At 46.5% G+C, this 14,223-nt stretch overlaps 1 protein-coding gene across 1 annotated transcript in view; it reads right to left on the reverse strand.

Moving 5' to 3' along the window:
• Nucleotides 1-13,380: 13,380 nt before the first annotated feature.
• LOC147631339 (uncharacterized) overlaps nucleotides 13,381-14,223 on the reverse strand; it is a 43,816-nt gene continuing 42,973 nt past the window's right edge. The window contains exon 11 of the mRNA XM_086809734.1: nucleotides 13,381-13,757. The gene's annotated coding sequence lies outside the window, so the exon portion shown is untranslated. The remainder of the gene's footprint in view (nucleotides 13,758-14,223) is intronic.

Raw genomic sequence — 14,223 nt, forward strand, 5'->3', positions numbered from 1 at the left:
ATGCAGTCGATGATTTCTGCACACAGAGGGGTCTTACTGTGAACCTTGGGAAAACCAAGGTTATGGTCTTTCATACATCGAGACAGGGCAGGAGTCAGCTGACATTCACTCTCGCAGGATGCCAGGTGGAGGTGGTGACATCATACGTGTACCTAGGGGTTACCTTCTCTACAGCAGCCACACGCTTTACCATGGGTTCAGCAGCCAGAGCTAGATTGACACGGGGATATGTAGCATTGGCTATGCTAGAGAGACAGTGCCACCAGGCGCATTTTCAGGAGCCCCGGACGAAGGGGTGGCTATTTGACACATTAGTCACACCGGCATTGATGTATGGAGCAGCAGTATGGGCGCCAGGCCTTGCTACCCATTGGTGGACACAGATAGAGAGACCACAGGCCCTCATGATGGCACGCATGATACGCAGCAAACCATCAGTACCTCATGACATTATCCGAGCAGAGTTTGCTGCGCCTCCTATGATGGTAGAGGCCATATTTCAGACTATATGCCTGCTAGACAGATTCAGAGAGATGCCACAGGACAGATTATCATACAGAGCTTTTCAGGCATCTAGACAGTTGGCTGAGGCAGGAGACAGAGGATCATGGTATGCACAGGTCACACATTGGTTCTCACAGCATGGCCTAGACATGGATCATCTACCACCGTTCCAGTATGACAGGGATGCACCACATATCCGTCTCTCTCATAGTGAGAGGAACAGAGTATTGAGACAGGATCTATGGCAGCTCTATACACGAGAGACATGGATATCGCCTACACAGCCTCTGCCACCGAAGATGCTATACTACAGAGATCACTTCATGAGTATCACTGATGATGGATTTATAGAGAGGCCTAGATACATGGAGGGCTTTTTACCACACGGCTCCCGAGTGGCTATTGGTCAGCTCAGAGTTTCATCACACCGATTGGAGATTGAGACTGGCAGAGCAGCACGGATCCCCCGAGAGGAGAGGGTATGCAGATTGTGCAGAGAGGAGGTGGAGAGTGAGGAGCATTATGTATGCAGATGCAGAGCATATACAGCCATCAGAGAGAGATATCCCATTTTATTCAGAGAGCCACATTCCCTACGCCAGATCTTTGAGGCAGCAGACCAGCGCATACTGGGGAGATACATTCTAGACATACAGCGCCACAGAGAGACATTATTACAGGCTCAGACGGCTCCAGAGGGGGGGCGACAGACACAGATTACTACATTTTTTCAGAGATCCATACCCCTCCCAACCCCTACACGGCAGGGAATTACTCTCCAGAGAGCAGAGACACTTAGAGCCCGCAGGAGACAGAGGACACCTGGCTTTCGGACACCACGCCTATACCAGAGAGAGATGACAGAGATCAGAGCTCAGTTTCACAGAGAGGGTGCGGAGCGACTGGCTCGCTTCAGAGCACACCCAGGCATGTTCTTCAGGGAGCTGTGGACACCCCCTTCACTGATGTATACCATTTTATACCCCCAGTATGGTACAGGATGGAGCTAGCTAGGTTGCATATCATGATTGTATACTCCATGCATATAGCTTTGCATTCGTCTAGTAGTAGAGCTCCATCCCCTGCACACCCAGATTCAGCTTTTTTATTCAGTACTTTTTCATTTTGTTGGGATGACAGAGGATACCCCATACAGGTACTCCGATTTGTCTCATAGGCCGAGTTCGGTCTTTTGGAAGACGTTAATAAAATCTTTCTTTCTTTCTTTCTTTCTCTCTCTCTCTCTCTCTCTCTCTCTCTCACACACACACACACACACACACACACACACACACACATTCATATACTATCTCTAGAGGAGGAGGTCTAGTTATATATATATATATATATAAAACTTTAAGACAGACTATGTAGAAGGGATCATGTAGCAGTAAAGAAACGAGAATGAATTACCTTCCTTAGTATACTTCATACAAAGTTGTTATGGTGGGGTTGATTTTTGTGTTAGTAAAGTTAAGTTTTCAACCTACATATGAATTGGCTCAAGCATATTCATGATTAAAGGAGATCAATCTTATTCAAAGGGGACGTAAAAGCTCATTCATGTTGTCTCAATGTTTTGCCTAAATCTTTCCATTTAACCCAGTCAATCCTTTTAACCCTCCCCTACCTTGTCTATGAATCTTATGGTGAGTCAAAATATTTTCCATCAATAACTCATTGCATCTCTTTTTGGTGCCGAGAAATTAAGGGAAATCTTGCAATCACCTCAACCCTTATTCTTCCCATACTTAAATATGAAATAACATGGGATGTACGTGTATTGATCTTATTTTAAGGTTGTGTGCCTTAATCAAGACGAGAGGAAGATATATGTGTTATTGTCCTCGATGCATCAATCACCTCAGACTCTTATGCCCAATATGCATGGTAACCCTTTGCTTGAGAGGAGGATTCTTCCTTTTGGGTGTGACTCATGGATATAACATATTGTATGCTCGGTATACTGATTAAACTTGCAAGTTGGGGGTGTATTATGTCCCTGTTATATATATAGAATGGAGGAGATAATCAATTTTAAATCTGGGGATCTTGTTCTTTCTCTTTTTTTTTCCCTATTATTTATAATGGAAAAGATTTCCATCTTTTATTGTAACCCTGGGGGGATTACCATAAAAAATGGTAACCCGTTTAAGTCATAATGGAAGATGCCCATCTTTTATGGTAACCCTGGGGAGGATCCAGACTTACCTTAGTGAGTTTAAAAGGGGTTGCATTAGTAATGGGGATGGGACGCCTACAGAATGGTTACAGTTATTGCCTTCATTTTTAGAAGGGCGGGCTATGAAAAAAAGTGGGTATAAGGACAAGAGGAAGAAGTGTTAGTTACTAAGATAAGCTAAGTGCAGCCTTCTTGGATGAATTCTTACCTAAGAAGTATGGTCAACTGCTAATTGAGGTCGCACATCTTTCTCAAAGCATTGATTCTGTCAAGGGTTACGATGAATGCCACCAAGTTGAGACAGCACTTTGAACATCAATTACACATAGCTAGGATCAAGGAAGCCTCATCAATCATGGTAGAGATTGATGGGTTGATCTTGCAATAATTCACACCTGGGTTAAAGGCTAGGATACAGCAAATGGTCAAATATGAAGGTGCTAAAGACTTAGTTGGGACCTTGAAGGTAGCCATATGTTAGGAACTAAGTCTTGAGTAGGAGGATGCAGATCCACCAAAGCCTTGGGTATTGCCACTTTGGCCTACACCAATTTACACCTTCTAATGTGAAGGTGATCACTTTGAATATGGTTCTAGCTATCTACTCTAAAGGAGAATATTGTAAAAATCTTTAGACCTTTAAAATCAACAAAACACAAACTATTATAGCTTGCGAAAAACTTATCGAAAAGATAAATAAAACATTAGTGCAATATAGAACTTATTAATACAAACAAACATTAATAAGTAAATACCTTCATACTGAAATGAACAACATGTTCTTATCGTTCTCAAATACTAATCTCAAAACTGCAAGAGAGTGCTTGTTCAAGTCAAGTACTTCCTTAGCCTTATGGAATGCTTCTTTGCTGAGGGGGTTAAGGAAGAGCTCTCTATGCCTAGTTGGAGGCAAGAAGAGACAGCCTTTATGGTGGTTCTCTCTCACAAAAGGTGGATAAGGACGAAGCTAATGGAAGAGGGAAACCTACAAACAAACCTATCTACCATGCATCCATAAACCAAGCAAGATTCAATAGCATACATGCACATCACAAGTATTCTATTGTAAGGCAATGACTGCATATTTCTTATTGTCAAAATTGACTTATATAATACAAGTGAATAGTGTTCACACTAGTCACTTCTATTTTGCTTATTGTCAAATCGAGACTAGTGTACATAGTTGCTTAAGACTAATAATAGTGGATGGACCATTACTTGAAAATAAGCATGTGGGATACAACTAGTGTGGATCAATGATTTGTGTGACCAAAGAAGAGGCTACAAGAGGTGCCTACTAATTTAAGGAGAATACAGGCCATTGATGGGTTATACCATGGGTTAGGCTTATGCCCACCATGGTCCCCCATCCAAAAATGTACCTGGATGGCTGTCTCGACAATGAGGCTTAGTGAAGCTGCTTGATATTTGTGGTGCCTATTCCTGATAGGTTTGTACACTAAATGCAGAGCTCGTGTATATTGCATGTATCATGCATGGGCATCGGGCCAAAGGTGTGCCTGTGTAGCTTCAAGTGAAAACTCCAACACACCACTTTCTTCGACTCTTATATTTTACTTTCTTCAACCCTTACACATGGTTTGGGATAGGAGATTGAGTGTTGATGTGAATGAGACTAGCCATTAAGGTGGTTGCAAATGAGGTTAGGTTGTCCATGATAATTGCGGAGCCTAGTTGCTTGAATAATTGCTTACTGAGAAGATCTCTGTTTTGGATGGGTTGGCAGTCGTAGGCGTGGAGTGCCTCATTAGGGTGGAGGGGATTGATGGAAAAAATTTCCTGCTTCCGATGCACCATTTTTTCTTTTTAGGGCTGCTTCTTGGGTCACCATTGTCGGGTAACCGTTTAGTTCTTGGGCATTTTACCGGCTTTATTTGCTTTGCTATTTCTTCTCCCTGGTTCTTCACCTTTCCGGTTGCATGCGGTGCCTTTGCACTTCCTTGCTCGGCATTCTTTCTTCTCTTCTCGATTTTCTCCCTTCATCTTCGGGTTTCTTGCTCTTCTTGCCCATACTTTTCCTTCCTGTGCGTGGCTTTACGTGTTGTCTTTTTGTCTCTCCTTCCTCGCCATCTTCAGCTATGTCCCTTCGGTGGTTTATCCCCACATCTCTTTGTCCTTCTCTACTTCAAATTTTTGCCTTCCCGTCTCTACTTGCCTTTTCGTCCTTCTTTCTCTCTAGCTTTTGTTGTTCCCAGTCGACTTGTTATTCCGTTCTCTCGGATGGGAAACAGAGCATCAAGCCAGGCAAGCTTCAGGAGAAACTTCTCCATGCTGGACCATATCTTTACTTCACGGGCTATCATAGAGGAGTCAAGGTCCTCAAAGAGACGTGTGTACTGCTACTTTGTGGATTTCTGCAAAGCCTTTGACTCCGTCCCTCGATCCTGTCGGATAGGACGCTTGCAAGAGCTCAAGTTCTCACATGAGAAGATATGCGGTGTGATGGCACTATATGAGGTAGTACTCGGCCGAGTACGTGCACCTAGTGGGACCTCGAGAGATATATGTAGCACTATTGGGGTTAAGCAGGGCTGCCCACTCTCACCTACACTCTTTGGCCTATACATTGATGAGATCGCAGTATTTGTGGATAGTTTCGGAGGTAGAGGTTCACCATTGGCTTAGACAAGAGTGCCCATATTGATATATGCTGACGACATTGTCTTGATCTCAGATTCAGCCGAGGGTTTACAGAAACACTTAAATGCATTGGACAGATTTTGCAAGGAGAGAGACCTTATAGTCAATTTGGGTAAAACCAAGGTTATGGTCTTCAACACATCTTATGCAATTGCCACACGATTTTCTTTCATATACAGAGATGCCCCAGTGGAGATTGTGCAGAAGTACATATATATATATACCTAGATGAATCCAAGAACATGCACAAATTCACCTTTTAGGAACGTGCATGTTATATACTCATGGTACTATCAACTCCATTATGCACAGTATGGACTAGATACTACGACATCCCCACTAACGTCATCAGTGCCCAATAGTGGGTATAGAACTAACTCTGTATCAAGATATGTTCTCACACACGCACTCCACACACACACACACACACACACACACACACACACACACATAAGAGCATATCTTCACACAAAGCCCTTCGTACTGAGTTTTTGTCAAACCTCCGAAGATGCAGGGCAAACTCAGCCATAATGAAGCCTAGCACTAAGGGAAGTAGCAAATAGAAAGAATTAGTACAGCAAATAAGCAGTTGATAGGGCAAATGCACCGCTAAAGATAGAAAGAATAAGAAGTATGTGTATCTAGGAGTCGCTTTTACGGGCCGTTTGTTCTACATGACCACAGCTGCCACTAACCGACTTGCGAGGGGGCATGCCTCCCTAGCCCGTATGGAGAGAGTGTTTCCAGGCACATTTCCAAGAACCTCGCATACTAAGTGTTGGCTCTTTGATACTCTAGTACAGCCAACGGCTATGTATGGTGCAACCTTTCGGGGGCTAGGCCTAGGGAAGGATCACTGGAGGAGCATAGAGAGGCTACAGGTGATAATGTTGTCATACATGATTAGGAGTAAGCCATTTGTACCACATGACATTCTACATGCAAAGTTTGGGGTGGCCCCACTGCCACGACTAGCACTACAATCCTCTATGCAATTATACTGCGAGAGGGAGAGGGAGCAATTCAGACGAGCTGGACTGCCCTCCTCAACGACACAGCCATCACCATTAAAGACACATGCATGGCACTCTGAGGTAGTCGAGTGGTTTCATGCACATGGCCCCCCCCCCCCCCCCCCCCCCCCCCCCCCCCCCCCCCCGTTTCAATATAGCCTCGATCCCCCCTCCCTTGATGTCTCATGATAGGAGATCGACCGGATCATCCAGTTAGATCTACTCGGGCTACACATACACCAGACATGGGTGTCTCCGTCAGAGATTGGTAATAAGTGTGAGTTCTATAGAGATCTCTTCTTGAGACTCTCTGAGAATGGATTCTTTGAGATCCCGGGATACATACATCTACACATGTCACATGCTATGCGTATCACGATCGGCTAGCTTAGGGTATCCTCCCACGCCTTAGAGTAGAGACTGGCAGAGCTAAGGATATCCCACATGAGGAGAGGACATGCACAATATGCATCACAGGAGCAGTAGAGGATGAGGCCCATTATATGTTCAGTTGCCCAGCTTACTATGAGATACAAGGGGAGATTCCACTGCCTCTTCTGAGAGGGATTCGGACCACTCACACAGGTAATACAGTTTGAGGATCAGAGGTGCTTGGGCATGTACTTGATGGAGCTCAAACGACACAAGGATGTAGTGTTTGAGGCAGCATGCTGAGAGACGGCCCCCGCTCCGATAGGACACATCACAAAGAGCCATCACAGATTTCTGTGGCACACACATCCACATCGGAATCCACTCCCCACAACAATTCCTTTACTACGACATCAGAGCCCACCACCTGTACCCACACTCCAGCTCCACGCCCCAGAGGAGTTCTTAGCGACAGAGCTCGATCCATTCTACAAGCTAGACGTCCCCGACCCAAAGCTTCAGGACACTCCACCACACAGAGACAGATTCGTGAGACGGCATATCTCACTCTACACAGGATCATCTGTTGATCACATGTACTGTCAGATGTTTTCATTTTACTTTTTTTAAAGTTTTCCATGGCTCAGTATATCCATTGTACCATTGTATTACTTTTAGTCTCATAGGCCTTTGGGTGGCCCTTGGGGTCTTCCGTAGACGTTAATACAACTCTCTCTCATCTGCCAACCTTTCGGGACTCAACCAACTATCAATGTCTACTAAGTTGGGACTGCTCTCTCTCTCTTTCTCTCTCTCTTTAACAAACTAGGAACCTCTCCCTCTCACTTGACAGCTCACCTGGCTGCTGCGCGGGACGATACTCTCTTTCTTTGGTGCAGTCGCTCATTTATTGGCACTCTCAGTGGAAAGGCGAAGACCGCCGCTTGAGATCCACACAAACGCCTAAAATGACTACCATCATTGGAGATCCATCGCGAATGCACACAGGTCGTGAATGGTCCCTCATCCGCCAGATCCCCACATGGCCAGGGCTTGGCCACTTGGCCAGCCTACATGACCACATGCCTGCACAGATGTGACCATGTTTTTTTCAAACTTTTTGGGGGGGAAAAGAAATAGAGGTTTATTTATAATTAAGAAAAATTAATCCGCCACCCGCAAGAGGGGGGGGGGGGTGGTTTGTTTGCAGAGGGTTTGTTAAAAAGTGTGCGGGAACTTCGGGACCAAATGGTGGCACTTGAGGCCACCATTAAACAAGATATGGAGGACAGAACTCAGCAAACACCAGGTACTTGCAGCCGATGCGGAGCAGCTAAAGGCTGCCGATGACAAGCTGTGGGAAGAGCTACAGACCACAAAATCTGACTGGATAAAATGGTTAAAAAAAACAGAGGGCCCCACAAGCTACCATGAATAAAACCTTGGAGGAGGAGAGACGTCGGAAGGCAAGGGCCCTACATGTGTGCATCCGAGGGTTACCGATAGGGGCCTCTCCCAATGCCGATGCACTTACCCTATGCCAGAAACTCGGGGTAGAGCGGACCCCTTTTGCAGATGCGTGGATAATTGGGAAAGACATGACTTGTGAGAGGCCTATTCTCATCCGCTTCCTTGACACCACCAGTCACTCAGATTCTTAGCATCGTTTGGAAGACAAGGAGGCACGGTATCTATGGGTGCGGCTACAACTGACTGAAGAAAGAGCTATCCATATTGCAGTAAGTTGTTTCCCACTGAGCCACTCCCTTATGCTGAGCAGGATGGCCAGTCACCTTTCCTACCACCCTACAGTAATGTCATGGAGTGGCCTCATGAGATCATCACATGATATGAAGGTGACAACATCTAGGAGATACCTCTTGGAGCTCGGAGCTGCAGACAATCTCGTTATTTATACGCAATGCCCCGCCGCTGGCCCTCTTCAGACGCCTTCACTTACTTTCTACGCCAAGGTGGCTCCAGCACCGTGGCTTACCTACTGGGATCTCTGGCTTTGGCACGCCTCATCCCTGATTTCTCCACCCCGCCACCCCCCATTGGCGCCAACACACCCATCTCCACTTCACTCTCATGTGCACACTAGCCACCCCCCCATGAACACGCCCCACCTCTCACTACACCCATATCCATTTTGATCACAAGCATGATGGTGTTTGCTCAAACCACATTTATTGCCACCTCCAGGATGTGGACCCTCTTGCCCCCCTTGCCACCCTCACATCCCAGCTCACCACCATCCTTCACAAATCTGCCACCACCTCCTTCAGATGCACACCCCACTCCACCACCAAGTCACCTTGCAATGCCCTAGAATGGTTGGTATGATGATGAATGCCAGGCCACCTGCTCCCGTCTCAAGAACGAGGTATGCGTTGGGCAAAGCTTGAGACTCTTAGCACAACGGACTTCCTGATACATTGCCAGACATAATTCCACCCGTCGCAATGCTTGGATGAACACAATGCAAATCAATACAGTTAAATACACCAAGATTTAATGGACAACGAGCACAATACAAGATGTAATTTACTGAATTGACAAGAGATGCACAATGAGCTGGAAAGGCCGGTCCCTCCCTCAGATAGAGTATATTAATCTTGGGAGAATCAAGTACATAGTGTCATGAGCGTTTCTGACCAGATTTCCATACCAATGCATACGAATACAATATTGCAATCAATATGGTCGTTGGTGAAGATCTGCAACTCAAACTACCCTCTCAAGTGCCCACGTTCCTTACCATCTGCTCTCTATTGTTCCACCAACACAGGGTAGCAACAATCTACAAGAGAGCACGTAGGACAAGAGAACACTTGCTTCCATTATTAAACATTAAAGCTTTCCAATGGCAAGCAAAGTCGATGACAACGGAAGTATTCGCGATGCAAGTGTCTGGAGTGTTGAGAAATCTTCAACCTGCCGCAACAAAAGTCTTCAAGAGGATAAAGGGAACCCTGGGAAAGCTTCCCTATGATTGAACTTGAGAAAGGAATGTTGAAATTAGGGTTTTGCTAAGTTTCAGTCATTGGGAGTATGTAGGAGACTAAACACCACCTAGAAACACTATTGGAAGCTTGGAAAAGACACCAGCAAGCTTGGATATGGAGTTGGGAAGGAGAAAGTGCAAAAAATACAGCCAAAGAGGCTCACGAAGGGAGGCGCCTACTTCTAGGGAGAGAGGGAAGAGAGAGATGATAAGTGTCCACCCTGGGTGTCAAGAAGAGAGGACAAGTGACTTGTGGTGCAAGCTGGGATGGACATATAGCTGGTTGAACAAAGAGGATAAGGTTTGGGCGGTGGGCATTGAGCTTTGTCCACCTCGAGACATTAGTATGTGCAAACACAGGGCTGGTCATAATTTATAAGTGAGTTTTGGTCGTCCAAAACTTAATGAAGTGTGTACACACTCACTTATAAATTAATGCAAGTTCCTAAGGCTAGGTTTTGACCAATACTTACCACTTGTCACATGCCACATAACCATGTCAGAAGACAATTTCACACGCACGGTTCACAGGCGGGCATCCCCTTACTTGAAACTACACATTGGTCAAGCAAGCATGAAAACAACATGCAAATTCAATTGCAGACAAGCACATAAAGATGCTATGCAATGCAGCATTGATATGGACAATCCCCGTTCATTAGACTATACTAAAATAGACATGTTCGAGGCAAGTACACAAGGTACCAGACCCAATGCAACACCGATCCTGGAAGAATTTCCGGGCATGTACTCACAGGCACAAGTCCCAGCAGAAAGCCAAGTCCACAGTATCACATGAGTGGCATCAATCCCTGGCATATGCAACTGCATTCCAATGAACATACATAATGAGAAAGCAAGGGTGGACTAGTTGGGTGGCCAAATGGTGACACCAAACGCAAGAAATAAGAGTTATATGCTCGGAAAGAGGATGAATTGTATGGACTCTTCTTGGGGCCTAACTACAAGGATGCTTGGAGAGAACTCCGTGAGCACCACCCCCCCACGCCATCACATGCCCAGAAACTTTGTACTCATATGCACACTCTATCACATCCCTAACCAGCCACCTTTTCCCCCCCACACTCTATCACATCCCTAACCAGCCACCTTTTCCCCCCCACACCCCTGCGCTGCCACCTCCACCTTTACACAGGGCACGGTACTCACGACCATTTGTAGACTACATAATGGGCGAGCACTAGATCATGAGGGACTCACCATTGAGTACATCTCCTAGGCCGATGACACACTTGCGCCCTTACTAGCCTACATGTTCAATAGAGCCATGTGTGAGGGATTGCCACCTTCCTGATCCACTAGCACCGTCATCTCCATCCTCCAGCCGGATATCCACTTGACCTCAATAACTACAAGATGATCATGATTGGCCACACATTGGCCAATCTAAATGGATCAGTGCTAGAGACGGAACTCAGTTCATTGGCAGAGAGACATGGATGTAGGACCCCAAGACAAGCACGCTTCCGACGGAGCTACTCTACCCTTGACCACATCTTCACCCTTCCAGCCATCATCCACGAGGGCAGAGCATGCCATCAGAGGATCTATTGCTGCTTTGTGGACTTCCGCAAACTCCAGCGTCTATAGGACATCGCGGTTCCACCCAACATGATTTGGAGCATCATCGCTCTTTATGAGTGTGAAGAGGGTGAAGAGGGTGTTGAAGAGGGTGTTGAAGCATCATCGCTCTTTATGAGTGTGAAGAGGGTGTTGAAGAGCCAACCCTTCGTGCTGGGCTCCTGGAAATGGGCCTAGAAGCACTGTCTCTCAAGTAGGGCCAAATCTACATATCCCCGTGTCACTCTAGTGTGTGCTGCTGTGGTCATGGTAAAGCGAGAGCCACTAAAAGTAGCTCCAAGGTATACATATGATGGGACAATCTCCACCAGGTCCCCTATATATGAAACACAATCTGGATGTGTAGGGGTGGGAGGTGTTGAAAACCATGACCTTGGTTTTATCAAGGTTAACATTGAGATCTCGTTGTGTATAGAAAACCTGTAGAGCGTCCACGTGTCTCTGAAGCCCCTTGGCTGAATCTGATATGAGCACAATGTCATCTGCGCAGAGTAGGAGGGGAATGAATATGCCTGCACCCACCTGGCCCGCCTAATCTGTCTATGAAGCTCGAGATCTCATCAATTTACAGGCCAACGAGAGTTGGTGATAAAGGGCAGCCCTGTTTCACCCCACTAGCCCTGTGGGGGCTCTCACCCGTCCTGTGACTAACTCAGCCTGGATGTATGGAGCACCTTTCTCGGACCAGATCTATCAAAGCAGGATTGGCAGCGTGTGGAGAGGCCCCAGGTCATGATCTTCTCTCGCATGATTCGCAGCAAACCATCAGTCCCACATGCGATCATTCAGGCAAAGTTCACTGCAGACACTTTTTCAGACAGTCACCTACCTCCACCGCATCACCACGATGAGCCCCCACAGATACCCGAGGCTTGCCTTAGAGTCCTCACGATGACACTAGAGCACGGTACACCCGCGTTTCCACCTGGTTTTTCGGACACGGGCTCCATATGGACCACCTCCCACCTCTTCAGTACAGCTTGGACTCCCCTTTTATCCAGCTCCCGAGCTATCCAGTTCGACCTCCTTAGCCTCCACATACACAGCACATGGATTGCAAATTCGGAGTTCCCACTGAAGATCCACTTCTACAGAGATCATTTCCTCGGGCTCACAGAGGATGGCTTCATCCAGCAGCCAGGCTACCTGTGTATTCACATGCGGATCGCAATTGGCCAGCTATGGGTATCCTCCCACCGCCTATGGGTGGAGACAAGGTGAACAGAGCGCATATTCACAGATGGAGCATACAAAGACCTCAGGAGGAGAGGATCTGCAGATTAAGAGACAGAGCACTATACCTGTCACTACCCAATGTACTATGAGATCCACTAGAGATACCACTGTCTCTTCCGTGAGGGTTTTGGCCAATTATCTAGGATCATGGACTTCCCGGACCAGCGCTGCCTAGGACTCTTCCTACTGGAGCTTTGCAAACACAAAGATATACTCCTAAGAAAGTGTCAGCCACAACCACCACCCCTCCTTCCTCACCAGCCGACCATCACTAGTTTCTTCCTGGCCCATGGAAAGGATATTGGTATAGAGGATCCCATGGGTCCACCACAGGATACCTCAGCTCCACCCTATCCCCAAGGAGTCACTTCAGAACAGGTTGCGTGCCTCGGCATACCCAACATCCCCAGCCCACAGAACACCAACCACAATCCTCCCATCAGCTCCAGAATCAGGACATGCTCCACCGCCATCACACCACCTTCCCACGTACCCTGACAAAAGGGGACATCTCAGCCATACTTAGTAACCCCATTCTCCACATACTTGAGAGAGGTGTACCCTCTACTGGAGGATGATGTGCCCCACATGCTTCATATTCTCATGTACTCCATGATGACTAGTGCTTATACCCCATGATGATCATTGTATCAGCCTCTACTTTTAGAAAGCTATGTTGTTTGTACTTGCTTTTGTTTTTCTTTTCCACAATGAGACTTACTGTGGATAGCATTGTATCACTTTGGTCTCATAGACCCTCAGGAGACATTTAAATTTTAATATAACTCTCTCTCTCTCTCTTTTTTTTTTTTTTCATGAAATGGTGTTTTATATTATATGTAAAAATGTACATTAGCCACATGGCTCACACAGAACCTATGGCCCCAAAAAAACCCCCACAAAAGATCCTCTAAAGGATCATGACCATGCAAACCTGTACACTAATAAGAAAGCCTCCTAGCCAAATAAGCATCCCAGATAAAAGCATCAAAGATGAGCCAGCCGAGCCGCCGTAGACCATAACGAAATAACATCTGCATCCAGTAGCTGAGCTGAGAGAAGAGAAGAAAACTGCCAAAGCAGCAAACCACAGATACGTAGAATGTGCCCATGTATTCCAGACAAGGAATCAAAGATGAACCCATTCCGTGTAGTCCAAATATGCCAAAGTCCTGTCCATCTAAGGAAATGGAATATCATCTCTCTCTCTCTCTCTCTCTCTCTCTCAGCCGACACAGAGAGTCACTACTCAGAGATCCTCGCCCCCAACACCCCTCTCCGCTTACCATCACCAGTTTTTTCCAGCCTAGAAGGGTGGATAGGGAGGCACCACAGCCCACCATGGTGGATACGGGAGCCTATACCATAGTAAACCCCCCCCCCCCCCCCCCCCTCCCAAAAAAAAAAAACAAAAAAAAAAGGGATTCACATCAGATCGGGCAAGCACACTCCAGAGAGTTAGACCCCCTCGTCCCGTCGACCCCGCCACCCCCAGCTCATCAGCCCCAATTTAAGGACATCCTGGCCTGCCATCGAGCGGCCTCACAGCACACTATCGACATCTTTAACCTTCTTGTATCACCCATGGTGGACAGACATCTTGGATGGGCCCTTGCCCAGCATACAGGGTTGATTGACTATTTTTA

Source organism: Cibotium barometz, chromosome 15 (genome assembly GCF_041138505.1).
Source record: "Cibotium barometz isolate CiBa-2024 chromosome 15, ASM4113850v1, whole genome shotgun sequence".
Classification (NCBI taxonomy): Eukaryota; Viridiplantae; Streptophyta; class Polypodiopsida; order Cyatheales; family Cibotiaceae; genus Cibotium; species Cibotium barometz.